The sequence below is a fragment of the Salmo salar genome, chromosome ssa04 (genome assembly GCF_905237065.1).
Source record: "Salmo salar chromosome ssa04, Ssal_v3.1, whole genome shotgun sequence".
NCBI lineage: Eukaryota > Metazoa > Chordata > Actinopteri > Salmoniformes > Salmonidae > Salmo > Salmo salar.
The window spans coordinates 42,897,698-42,914,607 of record NC_059445.1 but is presented as its reverse complement, the minus strand read 5'-3'; the positions used below and the strand labels follow the sequence as shown (position 1 = coordinate 42,914,607).

At 39.7% G+C, this 16,910-nt stretch overlaps 1 protein-coding gene across 1 annotated transcript in view; it reads right to left on the bottom strand.

The window, feature by feature from the left end:
* The window catches only part of slc8a4a (solute carrier family 8 member 4a), a 49,770-nt gene extending 36,620 nt beyond the window's left edge, over positions 1 to 13,150 (bottom strand). Inside the window, exons 1-2 of the mRNA XM_014196458.2 lie at positions 12,508 to 13,150; positions 12,095 to 12,200 (exon numbers count right to left, since the gene is read on the bottom strand). The gene's annotated coding sequence lies outside the window, so the exon portion shown is untranslated. The remainder of the gene's footprint in view (positions 1 to 12,094; positions 12,201 to 12,507) is intronic.
* Between the last annotated feature and the right edge of the window lie 3,760 nt (positions 13,151 to 16,910).

Below are 16,910 nucleotides of genomic sequence, written 5' to 3'. Positions count from 1 at the left end.
GTCTGTGTTGCCAAGTGCTAAAATAGAAGTCAGTTCTATTTGTGACGCTGAACGCGGTGCAAATCCTGCCTCTCCCATCTCCTCCTTGGTTTATAGAAGCAGATATCCACATGCCATCTCCTCATTGGTTATACCTACATGGGTGATTGAAAGATGACTAGAAATGATTTGGTTGACCGTTTTATGTGTGGATTAATTGTCAGAGTAGAGAACCTTGTGCATTTCAGGTAAAATAACAACTCAACGTTTATATCCCAGGACAAATTAGCTAGCAACAGCATGCTAGCTAAATAGGACAAAATAGCTAGCAACTGCAAGCTAGCTAGCTAAATTGCCATAAATGTTTAATGATTTTTGACCTGTCCACAAATAAATATAATTGGTTCAGAGTTTGTTTTGATATTTCAACCTGCGTGTCATGATCTCGTTTGGTGTGTGGTGACAACATCAATTTGCGCACGCGCGCGGCCGGTTTGGGTAAGGTGTTATATCATGTATTTTCAGGTGGAGAACACGAGATCACGAAGCAGACCGAACAAGTAAACACGCAATTGTGTTCATTGTAGTTAATTACCATGTTTTATGCACTAAACTATGTAGATATATTGGCCTTTTTAAAACTACAACTCCCTACTACATCGCACAGTTCAAGAAGGATCGGATTTATCTTTAGAGAAACTGTGCGATGTGCGCATTGAGCTCACCGAAAAAACAGAACGAAATGGAATTCAAATAATTTAACTGACATCAGTCAATTTAGTTGTTTAAAAAAAGAAAAATAACAGACATTTCGGTTAATCGCTCAGCACTAGCCAGTGATTCATGTTTCCTTTCACTGTTTGGCATAATTTCTGTAAATACAAAACACAGATAACCAAGGCAGGCAAGACTGTTTATTTCAAATATATGAGGCTTTGCTTCATGGAAGTGACAGAGCTGAGGTTTAAATCTTCCCTTCTTCATTCAGCTAATTTAAAATGGTTTCCTATTATCTACAACATGCACATTCGGATAACACAGAGGGAGGGACAAAAGAAGAAAGAGAGAACAGTGAAATGGCAGAGAGTGAGAGAATATTTTTTAAACCCCTTCCTGAGGGAAGTGAGGGATTGAAGACTTGACTTTGAAGTCGTGGATGGGGAAAGGGAGGGGGCAGGGAACCTACATCACATGCATGGCAGCAGTAATGTGGAGAATTACACTGAACAAAAAATATAAACATAGCATGCAACAATTTCAAAGATTTTACTGGGTTACAGTTCATAAAAGGAAACCAGTCAATTGAAATAAATTCATTAGGGCCTTATCTATGGATTTCACATGACTGTGAATACAGATATGCATCTGTTGGTCACAGATACCTTAAAGAAAAGGTGGGGCGTAGAAAACCAGTCACGTATCTGATATGACCACCATTTCCCTCATGCAGCATGACACATCTCCTTTGCATAGAGTTGATCAGACGGTTGATTGTGGCCTGTGGAATATTGTCCTCTTCAATGGCTGTGAGAAGTTGCTGGATATTGGCGGGAACTGGAACACGCTGTCGTACACGTCGATCCAGAGCATCCAAAACATGCTTAATGAGGTGACATGCCTGGTGAGTATGCAAGCAATAGAAGAACTGGGACATTTTCAGCTTCCAGGAATTGTGTACAGATCTTTGCGACATGGGGCCGTGCATTATCCTGCTTAAACATGAGGTGATGGCGGCTGATGAATGGAAAGATAATGGGCCTCAGGATCTCGTCACGGTATCTCTGTGTACTAATTGCCATCGATAAAATGCAATTGTGTTCATTTTCCGTAGCTTATGCCTGCCCATATCATAACCCCAACGCTACCATGGGGCACTCTGTTCACAACGTTGACATCAGCAAACCGCTCACCCACACGATGCCCGGTACAGTTGAAACCAGGATTCATCCGTGAAGAGCACATTTCTCCAGCGTGCCAGTTGTCATCGAAGTGAGCATTTGCCCACTGAAGTTGTTTACGATGCTGAAATGCAGTCAGGTCAAGACCCTGGTGAGGACGACGAGCACGCAGATGAGCTTCCCTTAGACGGTTTCTGACAGTTTGTGCAGAAATACTTTGGTTGTGCAAACCCACAGTTTCATCAGCTGTCCGGGTGTCTGGACTCAGGCGATCCTGCTGGTGAAGAAACCGGATGTGGAGGTCCTGGGCTGGCGTGGTTACACGTAGCATTTTATTGTCCCGAGCACAAGGTGAACCTATGTAATGATCATGCTGTTTAATCAGCTTCTTGATATTCCACACCTGTCAGGTGGATGGATTATTTTGGCAAATGAGAAATTATCAATGACAGGGATGTAAACAAATTTGTGCACAAAATCTGAGAGAAATTAACTTTTTGTACGAATGGAACATTTCTGCGATCTTTTATTTCAGCTCGTGATACATGGGACCAGCATTTTACATGTTGCGTTTATATTTTTGTTCAGTGTACATACCGTTGAAGTCGGAAGTTTACATACACCTTAGCAAAATACATTTAAACTCAGTTTTTCACAATTCCTGACATTTAATCCTAGTAAAAATTCCCTGTCTTAGGTCAGTTAGGATCACCACTATATTTTAAGAATGTGAAATGTCAGAATAATAGTAGAGAGAATGATTTATTTCAGCTTTTATTTCTTTCATCACATTCCCACTGGGCCAGAAGTTTACATACACTCAATTAGTATTTGGTAGCATTGCCTTTAAATTGTTTACCTTGGGTCAAACTTTTCAGGTAGCCTTCCACAAATTTTCCACAATAAGTTGGGTGAATTTTGGCCCATTCTTCCTGACAGAGCTGGTGTAACTGAGTCAGGTTTGTAGGCCTCCTTGCTCGCACACGCGTTTTCAGTTCTGCCCACAGATTTTCTATAGGATTGAGGTCAGGGCTTTGTGATGCTTGGGGTCATGCTTGGGGTCATTGTCCATTTGGAAGACCCATTTGCGACCAAACTTTCATTTCCTGACTGATGTCTTGAGATGTTGCTTCAATATAGCCACATAATTGTACTTAGATGATGCCATCTATTTTGTGAAGTGCATCAGTCCCTCCTGCAGCAAAGCACCCCCACAACTGTTCTTCGGCTTGCAAGCCTCCCCCTTTTTCCTCCCAACATAACAATGGTCATAATGGCCAAACAGTTCTATTTTTGTTTCATCAGACCAGAGGACATTTCTCCAAAAAACACGATCTTTGTCCCCATGTGCAGTTGCAAACTGTAGTCTGGCTTTTTTATGGCAGTTTTGGAGCAGTGGCTACTTCCTTGCTCAGCGGCCTTTCAGGCTATGTCGATATAGGACTCGTTTTACTGTGGATATAGATACTTTTGCACCTGTTTTCTCCAGCATCTTCACAAGGTCCTTTGCTGTTGTTCTGGGATTGATTTGCACTTTTCGCACCAAAGTACGTTCATCTCTAGGTGACAGAACGCTTCTCCTTCCTGAGCGATGAGACGGCGGCGTGGTCCCATGGTATTTATACTTGCGTACTATTGTTTGTACAGATGAACGTGGTACCTTCAGGCGTTTGGAAATTGCTCCCAAGGATGACAGGATGAACCAGTCTACAATTTTTTTTATGAGGTCTTGGCTGATTTCTTTAGATTTTCAATGATGTCAAGCAAAGAGGCACTGAGTTTGAAGGTAGGCCTTGAAATACATCCACAGGTACACCTCCAATTGACTCAAATGATGTAAATTAGCCTATCAGAAGCTTCTAAAGCCATGACATAATTTTCTGGAATTTTCCATGCTGTTTAAAGACACAGTCAACTTAGTGTATGTAAACTTCTGACCCACTGGAATTGTGATACAGTGAATTATAAGTTAAATAATCTGTCTGTAAACAATTGTTGGAAAAATTACTTGCGTTATGCACAAAGTAGATGTCCAAACCGACTTGCCAAGACTATAGTTTGTTAACAAGAAATTTGTGGAGTGGTTGAAAAACTAGTTTTAATGACTCCAACCTAAGTATATGTAAACTTCCGACTTCAACTGTACATGCCTAAACACACACATGTTGCACACCCACGCAAAATGAAAAAAAATACATATTTTTGCATACCAGGACACAAACTGACAGACAGACACCGAGATGATAACTCATAAATAAATACTGCTGGAGTGGGATCTTATTCTCAACACTGCGATACAATATTCAAGGTGTTCCAGTTTTAAGACTGCCATGACAGTTACATTACACAATCACATAGGCATAAGGTTCTAACCGTAACCCTATTTAATTGAGTTGATACAAACACTACAGTACCGTCATTTGTAAGGCATCAAACGTGATAGAAAATGACATTTTAAATAGGTCAACGGCATTCCCCTTGAGTTGTGAAACATGAAGGCTATCCTAGCTCAGCTCCTTGCATATTCAGTGCTGTCAGGTTCCTCTGTTTCAATATGCTGCACACTCGTCCGCACACAGATTCATATTCACAGCACATGCGACACATTACCATTCAGACCATCCTAAATAATCTCAAACAGGACTTGAGGAACAGAATGAAATGGTTCCACACTAATTTCTGAGGTGAATGTGCTTTTCATTTCATCGCCTGCTCCACTCAATAGTCTGAACAAACACAATCCAACAATTACTTAACCTATTTATCCTCAGAGAGATGTTCAGGTAAGTAAATGTGTAACAAGCAATGGAACTATGCTTTTCTACAAACCTCCATCCTCTTATCTAAAACCCTGTTCAATCAACCGCTTATCAGGTTTCTGTGATAATGAATCCAAAGCACATATTTTTGCAGCAAGAAGAAAAATAATATTTTTGACCCCGACCTCAACAGGATCAGCAATCAAATCAACATTTATTTGTTGAGTAAACAGATTAGCAGATGTTAAAGCAGGTGCAGCAAAATGCTTGTGACCCCACACTGGCGGTGACAGCACTCTCCGAGGGTGTCTCAGGGGGAGTTGGGATATGCAAAAAACACATTTCCATTTCACACATGCCTATAAAACACACTATAGTACATATATAAGCACCCACCAAATTACAACAGCAGTTGTTAATGAAGCAAGCCAGTAAGATGAGTTCAAATTCACAACTGTTGATGTTTACCTGTCAGTGCTGCGTGTCTGTTGTTGCAACATAACCCCATGTGCTCTTCTGCCTCTGATGAATGATGAATATAAGGTCAAGTGAGGCCACCCAGCAAAAGGCCACAGGTAGTTGCCTGGGAGAGACCACAATGCAAAAGGCCACAGGTAGTAGTTGCCTGGGAGACAGCATCTGTAGCATTTGGCATTTACCAGCCAAAAATAACACTACTCTTTTTTAAACTTTCAATTGGTGACATTTGCCTAGGGGCAGACACAGCAAGATTCTCCATTCCTCTCCTCTCTATGTCTCAAGTAGCAGCTGGCAGTCTTGTTGCCCCCGTTCCCCATGTCCGCTTCAAGTTTTCTGTTCCACTAGTTGTGTTGCCAAATAACCCCCATATGTTCTCTTCTTGGTCTTAAAACTTCTCTGTACTTTGCCAATCTATATCCACACGTCTTGCACAGCCCTTCTCCTTTACTCTTCACTGCTACCCCCTCCTCCTCCTCCTCTCCCCCTTCTGTTGGCAGTCAAATTTCCATTCAAGAGTCATTGACATTCACTCAGCTTTCCAGGCCCATTTCATTTCTTGAATCAGTAATTATATAATTGCATAATTACATAGAGATGAAGCCGGTGTGGGCACATCCCCAAATAGCTGAACAAAACCAGATACCACAGAAAAGCATTTATATGAAGGGAAGTATTAACATTGGTACTATGCCTTCTTACTATGGCTAAAGCATCTTCTCCTTTCAATTATCATTAAGCAAAAACACCAGACATTTCTAACAGCAGAAACAACTTTCCTTATAATCAGTGTCATGCACAGCTGGCTGAAAAAGGTGTATATCCGCTGGGTGTCTTCAGGTGTGACTTTGTGTTTTTACTTTGTCTGGTGAGAAGTGTGTAGCCTGGCATTATGCTGGGCAGAGACATTCACACTGCCCACTCATGTTGAGAGAGAGAGAAAGGGAAAGAGAAGAGAGAGAGCGTGATATAGACAGCAGTGGAGGCTGCTGAGGGGAGAACGGCTCATAATAATGGCTGGAATGGAGTGCAATCCGGTTCCAAATGATTGGCACCTTTGATAAAGATGACAAAAAAGACTGTATAAAATAAATAATACATATACTGAGCTACAGGTAACTGCCAAAAGAAAAGAAACAGCAACATAGTGTCTTAATAGGGCGTTGAGCCACCACGAGCCACCGGAAGAGCTTCATGGTAGCCAAAATAATGGTCAACTGGGCGTGACCATAAACTTGATGGGATGTTAATTGCTTAAGGAATTTATGAACCACACCTGTGTGGATTGGGGAAGCACATCCTTTCAATATACTTTGTATCCCTCATTTACTCAAGTGTTTCCTTTATTTTTGGCAGTTACCTGTATATTGTATGCCCCAAATAATTGGGGAATTGTATTATTCTATACTAATGCAATTGCTCAGAGAAAGAGATTTTGTTTATCAAAAAGATAGGGGTCATAATTATTACCACCACTGTTTTCAGTACTCTAACACCCTCCCCTTGCGAGGATAACGACACAAATATTTTATGAGATTGGAGAACACGTTGGGAGCAATTTCAGACCATTCCTCCATACAGAATATTTCCTTTGTCTGCTCTTATGGACTGCCCTCTTCAATTCAAACTGCAGAGACAGATGGCAATTGCAAAATGTTGATTTTGTGGTCAATTAACCATTTCTTTGTGGATTTTGATTAGTGCTTGGGATTATTGTCTTGCTGGAAGATTCACTTCCACCCCCTGGCAGAGGCAACTAGGTTTTTGGCTGAAATGTCCTAGTACTTCATAAAGTTTATGATGCCGTTGACCTTAACAAGGGCCCCAGGACCATTGGAAGCAAAATAGCCTCATAACATTAAATATACACCACCATAATATTTGACCCTAGTTATTTGGTTATCTTCTGCATTTGCTTCTGTTTTTCAACACCAAATCCACCGCTGGTGTACCTGGCCAAACAGCTCTATTTTCATGTCATCTGACCAATGCACCGGTTCCAATCCATGTGCCAGTGCCGTTTAGAAAACTCCAGGCGTTTACATTTGTTGGATGACATGAAAATAGAGCTGTTTGGCCAGGCACACCAGTGGTGGGTTTCTACTTTTTTGCTCATCTTTATAAAGAGTGACAATAATTATGGACCTGACTGTATGTATGCATCATGAGCATTTCATAATTAAAATGTCATGTCCAATTCAAAATAGAATTCACTCTACATACAAAACATTATTTTCCATGCAGGGAGGAGATAAAAAAGTTGAGCTTTCCATCCTAACCTTTAACACATCTCCATAGAGGTAGAGTCCCGGCTGGCACATAACGTTCTAAGAACAATATGTTTCTAAGTGCTTGGTGAGAGTGTGGTTTTCCTATGGTTATTTTGCATATAACCTCCCACAACATTCTGAGAATGGTGCAGGATACCCAGCGAACACATAATGTTCTGAGAAACATATGCTTCCTAGGTGGGAATAATTTCAGTACTTCAGCAGAATGTTTTCTGCAGGTTTCCTCATGGTTCTATACACTATCTTGTTAAGTGTGTTCAGGTGTGTTGGCCGCGCCAACTAATTGGCCACCCCTGATCTTAATGACTGCTTGTTTCTTTTGAAATGAGGTCTGTTTGAATACACTAAAATGAACAGCTTTGTATGAGTAAAAAAAGAAACATGGCATGCTACAGTAGCTCAATCCTGTTGGCGCAGCAGACTAATTCCATGGATAGAGAACAGAAGATCATAGGTTTCGAAACTCACTGACGCCGTGCCACAGTAAAAAATAAATGTGTTTGCATGATTAATGCTTAAGCAAATTAATTTCCTTGTGTCCTATCAGTACTTGGAGTTCAAAACAGTTAACCCAAATTAAGCTAGCGGTGTTATTAAAAATCTTATTGCAACATCAAAACATTGTTTATTTACCTTCAAATAACCAATCATTTCCTTTCTCAGAACATTAATAAAACCTCCCAGGAAAACGTTCAGGGAACCATAGTAAAACGTTCTCAGAACCTCCCTGCAACTTAAAAATGCACGTTCCCAGAACAAGCAAAATGTTCACTTCCGTTCTCATATCGTTTAAAAAAAGTTCATTTTTACGAGGGAGGGAGAGAGAGTGAGAGAAAGAGGGGGAGAGAGAGTATGGGATTTAACATTCTCCATATGGATTCTCTTCACCGGGGTGGAGCCCAGGGACATACAACATAGTGTGCTTTTAATTTCAGGAAAATAATCGGTAGCACTTCCGAGCTCTCCTACTCCTCCTGTCTTCAGTGGTTTGTGTTAATCAGCAAGATTTCATCAAACTGGTGTAGCTGTTTCTAACATGCAGAATCAGAACCATGGACAGCATCTGGAAACACCAGAACAGTTATGTTGCTCTACAATGATCTATAGCAGTACTATGAAAGTACTTTGCAGTACATGTTTGAGTGGACAGGCAATGTTTGCCAGATTTAATTTGTCAAGCGCCCTCATATTTTAAGAGGGAATGAGACCTAATGTGCCATTCTATCATAACAATATAACAGGTTGGTAGCTTGGTTCCAATTAGTCACTTCAAGATGTTTAGTGGTAAGGGTCTGTGTCAACATAAAAAAACGATTGCATAAACATTGCAAAAGACATTTGATTTTCTCAGTCATTGTGACACATGCCCTGTTATTGCATCTCATTAGATGGAAGATGCGCGTTAATGTTACACACACACACACACACACACACACACACACACACACACACACACACACACACACACACACACACACACACACACACAGTCAACAAAATGTGAATAATTAACCAAGACCCTGAGGACCGTTCATCAGTTTCTGTTGAGAGATTACAACGCCTCTGCAACTTCATTTAGTGCGTCACAAAGCCAAACACTAAACAGGAAACAGACATTGAATCTAAAATGAACATTCCTTCAGGACTAAAGAAGAAAGGATCCATAACCATGTTTGTGCATTCAGTAAAGCATCCCAGGATTCACTGTGCACAGTGGATAAGTTTGCCATGTTAAATTGTAATGGTCTAGGGACTGGGGCACATGTTTTTCTATTCAATCGCCTGATTGGGGTCCTGGAAAGCTCAACACAGTAGAGAATAACTTTGGGATTTGATGAACACAGAGGTCTCTGTGCACACAAAACAGAACACGTTGACCTATTCCTTTTAGCAATTTGTAAGACTGGAATGACATTTGGGAGACATTTAACAAAATGCCTCACTGAAGCCCACAAAAAGCTTCTTCCACATAGCACATGTGTTTAACCCTCTCTTGAACCCCAGGTTCTGGGTGGAGCTGGGAAATCCATAATCATGATAAGAATGTGTATGTGTTTTCTTTTGGCTTCCCAATATCCAGAGCATGGATCACATGAATTGTATCTATCCACAACCTGCATTAAGATGAACTCAAACTTTAAGTGAGTTCATCAGCAGTAGTAGGGGATGAACATGCAACTTCTGTCACCAAGACCCCTTGCTTGAAAAAGTACACAGGGTTCGACAACACAACACTGACAACAGACCTGACCTAAGTACATGAGAATACAAGACCCCTGGGTTTACACAGGCAGCCCAGTTCTAATCTTTTTTTCACTAATTAGTATTTTGACCAATCAGATCAGCTCTGAAAAAGAGCTGATGTGAAAATATCTGGTGTGATTCGTCAAAAGACCAATAAGTGAGAAAATAAATCTGAATTGGGCTGCCTTGGAAACGCAGCCGACATGACCTAACACACCAGCACATGGTACATTTCCAGATTTCAGAGGAGATATATCCACTGTTTTCAATAAATCCACGTGCAGGATCATTGTTGTGATATTGATCTTTTTAAAAATGGTGACAAACCGATCTATTTTAGACCCAACATGTGATCTTTCTTTCAATGCACATTTTTCTCTGAGAGGCATCCCTGAACCCTGGCAGTACTATTACCCACCCACATCCTGGTGAGTCGAACAGGAAAGTTATCTCTGTGGTTGTGACTTATGAACTGAGAAAGACAGTGAATCCACTACTCACAACCAATCAGATTGCAGGATTGCAGAAGCAGAACAAATATTGGTGGAATACGCCAGCAGTCAAAGTTCATGTCTCTAACCAAACCTCAAAAAACAGCAAAGAATGGTACTAGAGCCAATCCAGCTCAATGAGGATGTTGGCCATGGACAGAATGTCTCAACTTGACAAAATAACCCTACTGTACATGTAAAAACAGACATGTTGATACTTGTATCTTAAGAGAGGAAACTATTTTAAATCTGATATAATATAAAGGACAATAAAATAGGACTGATACATTTAATAAATAAACTAAATAGGCACTAAAATGACAAAGATTAAGTAATTATGTCATTTTAATAGATTCATGTTTGCGTCATGTTTCTGAACATAATTGAAATGGTATTTATAACACTATATAACACTGAACGTACTTGTTCTTACAGACCTTTATGACCAAGTCCAACAGTAGCTACTGAACTCATAGGAGCACAGAGCTTAAATTACTATGGATTTGTTCAATGAGTTGCTGTCTGCCATTGTTCTTTTTCACACCAGCTCCTTAATAATAATAATAATAATAATAATAATGTCACGTCCTGACCAGTAAAAGGGGTTATTTGTTATTGTAGTTTGGTCAGGGCGTGGCAGGGGGTGTTTGTTTTGTGTGTTTTGTGTGTTTCGGGTTTTTGGGGTTTTGTTCTATGTTATTCTATTTCTATGTGTTTATCTAGTTTTTCTATTTCTATGTTGGGGTTTTGGAACGATCTCCAATTAGAGGCAGCTGGTTGTCGTTGCCTCTAATTGGAGGCCAAATTTAAGTGGGTTAGTTGTGTTTGTGGGTGGTTGTTCCTTGTATAGTCTGAGCACCTTACGGGACTGTTTTCGTCGTTTGTTTTGTGTAAGTGTTTTGTTGTTTTTCCTTCAAATAAAGAAGATGATAAATATACCCGCTTGCAGTTTGGTCCACTCCATACGACGACTGTTACAAATAATAACTGAAACCTCTAGGATGGGTAGTTAATGTATCGCACTAAAACACAACTAATCACATTTACCATCCTCTAACCTAGAAAATGAGATCAGAAATATTCAAAATGCAAAAATACAAACGGCTGTGTATCAAAGAAAGCTCCAAACCCCCTTTCTCTCAGCATTCAACGTTTGTCCAGAGCCAAGCCCTACGAGAGCAGATAAAACCGGAACTGGATTCCCCTAACATGTGGTAAATAAAAATAGAACCACTAACTCAACATTAGATTATTCAGGTGAAGAGCGAAGGCATCCACAGGATTATGTAATATATGGTCTAAACATCTCAGGTCTCCATCCTCTTTTTCTCATCCTTCATAAGTATCATTAAGGGAATCTACATCACCTATGCAGCACAACATGCACGCTGATGCGTTGCACTAATGAAAAAAACACAAATATAGAGGTTCTCTTCTCACACCAATGCATATGTTTCATCCAGGAAACAACACGGTCATACTACCAGCAATTCACCTTGTCATTTAATGTCATTTGTCTGGTGGAAAAACACTACTTTGGATGTGCAATTTGTAGTTACAGTGTTGCTGCGGTACAATAACACTCTGGACTCAGGTATAACCTAATCTCAATGTGTTATGTAAACCATATTGACACATCTTAATAAGACAAGTATTTGTAGCATTACCATGACAACACTATCATGAAGAGGATTTAGAACATTACACTAACACACAGGTTGACAATAAACAGGTGTGTTATAGACAGCATCAACAATTGGACACAATACTGTAGCTGAGGTACTACAAACGTTAACAAGTAAACTTGTAGGGTACAAACAAAGCGATTGACTGAGGTTATGACAAATGAGTTATTTGAGTTATATTACTTCCATAGTTTTAATAAAAACACACAGTATTCCATAGTCTCTTGAATAGGTCAAACTCTCTGTAGAAAGAACATTATTATCACTCACCTGAACAGCGCTCTGCCAGCAGGAACTAAAAAACTTGTCTTAACAGATCATCATCCTTAGCTCTTCGGAATGGCAGGGGACAAGCAGGTTTTCTTCCTATCTGGTACTGTTGCAAGACAGGAAAATAACATCAATTCTTAAAACTCGGTTGATAAGAGATACACAAAATGACACTAGCGTTCAGAATGAATATATTTTTTAAAGGTGCACACAATATCCTATATGAAGTTGCCTGTATCCAATCCAACGCACCTCCTCCCAATGAGACAACGTGTTGGTTAGCTTATTGTTAAACAACCTTGTTTATCGTTAAAGTGGTAGCTTATTTGCGGAATGAATATGTGCAAGGTAAAGTAATGATTAATCCATTTGGTTCGGTGTTGGTCAATGCATTGTATAGCAGTAATACTCACTTGCTGCTGCCCAATATAGCAGCCTCCTGTCCTTCGACTCCTTCTCCGTATACAATGTGGCACAGCAAAACTCACTGTATGTTGCCTCCAAAGAACACTAGCCTATCAATGGTGCTCCTTTTTTGATGCGCTGGATCTTGGAGACGTCGTTCAGCTTACCTAGACGCTTCTTCACGAATAGGCTTCACAGGCAGGTTTCCTTGCGAACATGGATTGAATTGATATGCTATTCTCGGTCATTTTATTCTTAATAAATAAGGTCTTGTATTCAGAATCTTTTGTTTATATTTGATTTATTTTTTAAATCTAATTTGGCACTAGTCTCTGTTAACCAGGCAATGAGCGGGTGTTGATGCTGAATTATTGAGTCTAATGATTGACACAGTGCTGGATCGTTTAAAGACCCTCGCTCCTTTTGGATCGGCCATTTATTCTCCACAGCAACCAGAATACCAAACTACTGTTTGTCTGCACTAAATTAACCAAATAATAAACAGGTTCAGCAGAATGTTTCACAATTAACCTACAATGAATTGGAAAATGCTGTTTCTCAGAGTCCATTCGAAGAATAGCCTACGATAGAGAGATGCACATGGGTGTAGGCGCGAATGAGTGATGGAAACGGACCCAACACTCACATCAGCATCAGTAGAGCATAGAAGCAAAGGCAATGGAAATGGGGGAGAACGGGAAGGATAGGCAGACACGGGGATATCTGCAAATGCAGCCCTCTCTTATTTCGCTATCAATGGACAGGGTTAGCAGTGGCGGTTCTAGACCATTTCAACTGGGGGGGCCAAGCTGAGGCCAGTTGTACTGTTAGAGGGGCCAGTTACATTAGACGTAATTGTTGTCATATCGTTTTCTTCACTGCATTGCAGGCATTAGCAAGCAAAATACCATGTTCATAATCACTCACCCTAGTGAGGGTTAGGCACCATGCAGAAACAGTGCAGGAGAGGGTACAACAGTTTATAGCAGCGTGTCTATTGAAACATTGTAATCTCCTTAAATCTTACTGTTATAACCAGAGGTTACATTGGGGTAAGTAAAGAATGGCGCTCCACGGCATACTGTAGAATGTGAAATTTAATAGATGTATTTAGGTTGAAATAAATTATAATGGTAAAGCAACTAATTTGGGGAATAATTTACCGCCTTCAAGAACTAAGTGTAACCAAATAACCTTTGGATGGAACCCATGGTTGTAACTCCCTATGAGAGCAATGTTTCAGACATTTTGAAGAGGGTTATGGTCTTCATGGACAGGGGAACTGATAAACAAATGAAATGGTTGTCACTCTGCTGGTTTTGGAGTAATGGACTGCCCACAGACTGGCATTGTGTCCATGGTTGCATAATCGAAAGCCACTTATAATCACATCATTCTTGATGAGCTCCAGCCCAGTGAGCGACAGCAGACCTGGCCTCCACAAATGTTCACTGAGTTTCCCCTGACAGCAGGGCCTCCCTGCACAACCTTAGGCTACTAAACAATGGATATATATTCATGTAATATCAAGTAATCATGTTTTCTTTGTTTTGCCTCTCACGGAAAGCACCATTAGCCTACTTGCTCACAGTTACAGATTTGAGCCACCAAGGCATCTACAGTAGCAAAGCCATTCAGGTTAGTTGCTCAGGGCCAGGGCAGGTGAGTAATCCAATTCCCCAAGCCCCTGTGGACATCGACTCAGTTTAAACCAGGGATGGGCAACTCTGATAGGGTGGGGGCCACAAAAAATCAGAACTCATCATGAGGGACCGCAGTCTGTGTACCCACATGTGCATAACCCCTCCTCCATTTTGTGCAATTCAACCCATTTTGCCATGGGGTGTAGAGAAAATGTTGCCGTTTTAAAGAAAGTTTGCTGCAATTCTACACATTTTGCCAATGGGCGGAGAGTAAATTTAGCAATTTATAACTAATTTCATGCGATTCTACACATTTTTCCATAGGGTGGAAAGAAATGTTTGCGGGTTTTAATATGATATCTGAGTGAGACTGACTAACAAAATCAATGGGGGCCCCCCAGCCGGTAATTTGACTATGATGGTTAAGTTTAGATAGCTGGCTGCTAGACTAACTTATCAATAAAAAAAAAAAAATTGCTGACATGGGTTAATTGAGTGACTATCATTGACTGACATAGCTAGAGACAAACTGATGATGCACATCCAAATTTCAAAATTGCACCTTGTATATTCTACTATTCTAACTTAGAACGAACAGTATGTTGAGACCTCAACTGCGTGGTTCTGGTACCAGTTCCAACCGACATTTTCACTTAAAAATTGATATGTGGACAGCATAGATCGAGATGGCTTGCATTGAGTAATAACACTGATTCTGACAGACACAGGAGTATGTATCTTCTACCTGTGTGAAGCAGGATGTGAAATCTGACACCACTTGAAGCTGGGATGTCTGTCCTACCATTTAATTAGCTCTTTCGACTTTCCATCAACTCCTGGCTGAACTCTATGTCACAGCCACTAACAACGCGTATGTCTGAAATCCTTACATTGTAATGCAACAGGAGAGAGTGGTTTTGCTGCTGTAGCACATTCAGAGCTCATTTATAGCCAGTAATCTAAAATAATTAATAGATTTTAAACAAAAAACACTTTCTGTTTGTCATAAACAGTCAATATTAATATGAGATGAAAAGTTAGCTCCTAACAAGTCCAGGAGGCTAAGCTAGAGCTCTGTGAGAAGTTCACAGCGATAGGGGCAGATGTTTTGATGAAGAGAGACCTTTAGAAAATATGCACACTAAATATGCAAATATGTATTTTACAGTTATAAGGAAGGTGAAATCTTATAGTCATTTTATTAATTGATTATACTATATTTAGAAACGAATATAAGTCATTTCAAGCCTTAGTCATACAGTTTTGCTGAATAGGAAATACATAATGTAAAATATTTTATTTTTTCATCACATTTGTACTGTGTACTTGAGCTTGTGTCCTCAAAAGTGACTACACCTCAGCAATTTCTAACTATTTTTAACAGAAAGGTGAGATTTTAACCTTTCTTTGAGTATGCAGCATTGCTAGTTATTGTTTGTGGCCCTGTCATGCTAGATAATTACTTTATCTATCACTCAGACCAGATTACATAGACTACATCTTCGATTAAATGTAGTTACAAATGATCACCCCATACTAACGTGCACAAAGGGTCCAGTAATCTGGTCTGAGTTCATAAACTAAATCAGTAATCCCGGATGAGAAACAGCAGCAGTAAGATTTACTGTACAATAAAATACTTAAACAAACCGTCCAAGCTCAAAAATGATAAATAGAAAACAAGCCCTGAAGGATTTAGGTTGATACCATCAGAAATATTGACTATAGGCAGCCTTGACACTGCTCATTTTCTAAGACACTAGAAAACAGAAAATATCTCCCAAACAGTGTGTGTGTGTGTGTGTGTGTGTGTGTATTCATCCCTTTGACTACTGGTAATGGTGAGACTTTCAGTGAGTACACAGGAACTCTAATAAGGAATATTTAATTTCTTCCCTATCATTGCATGTTGCCTTGACATGTTGAGTTGTCTGTGGTAGAGACTGTGATCCAAACTTAGACCCATGAAGTGCTAGATAAAGTAAAACACTACAAACTACGAACAATTCCAGCAAGCCTACTACCTCGCTTTCCAAAAATGTTAGCAGGAATGACCCTCCCTTATCATGAATTAATGTAAATGCACTTGTAGTGGTTGATATGGACTCAACATACTAAATTACAATCATGGATTTTGATTGGATGATTTTATAGCACGCTACAGTCAAGTAATTTACAGCACAGCTTTGATGTATACAAGTTTCCTGCTATCTAGTGGCCATAAAACGAAACTACAACTAGATAACTATAGTAAATAAAACACCATATAGTAAATAAAACAACATATAGTAAATAAAACAACATATAGGCAAGATAGAGGCTGTATCTCAATGTTTTTTTATGGCTTCCTTTCCTCGTCGCCTTTCTGGCCACCTTCTCATCTCAGAGGACTTGATATAGTGTTGCACATTTTCTAAGTTTACCAGTAAATTGCCAGAATTTTGGCGACTTTACATTTTTGTGGGGGGAATTTTAACACATTTCTTTTTTTGGGTACTTCAGATTATTACAGGGGTCTGTATCTGGCCCTCTGTATGTCCTTATCAAGTGTAAAAATATATAAAATAATCAAATAAGATGATCTTAAAATAGAACTAGAATGACATTATCCTAAATATAAACCATCAACTTAGTGAATGCCATTTGTTGTTTAATATGAGGGTTTCAGCATGAAATATCCTTTATTTATTTTTTACACACTTTTATTTAACCATGTCAATATTTGTTGTAAATGTTCTGGTGCCCAACTGGTGGCAGTTTTTTGGTTC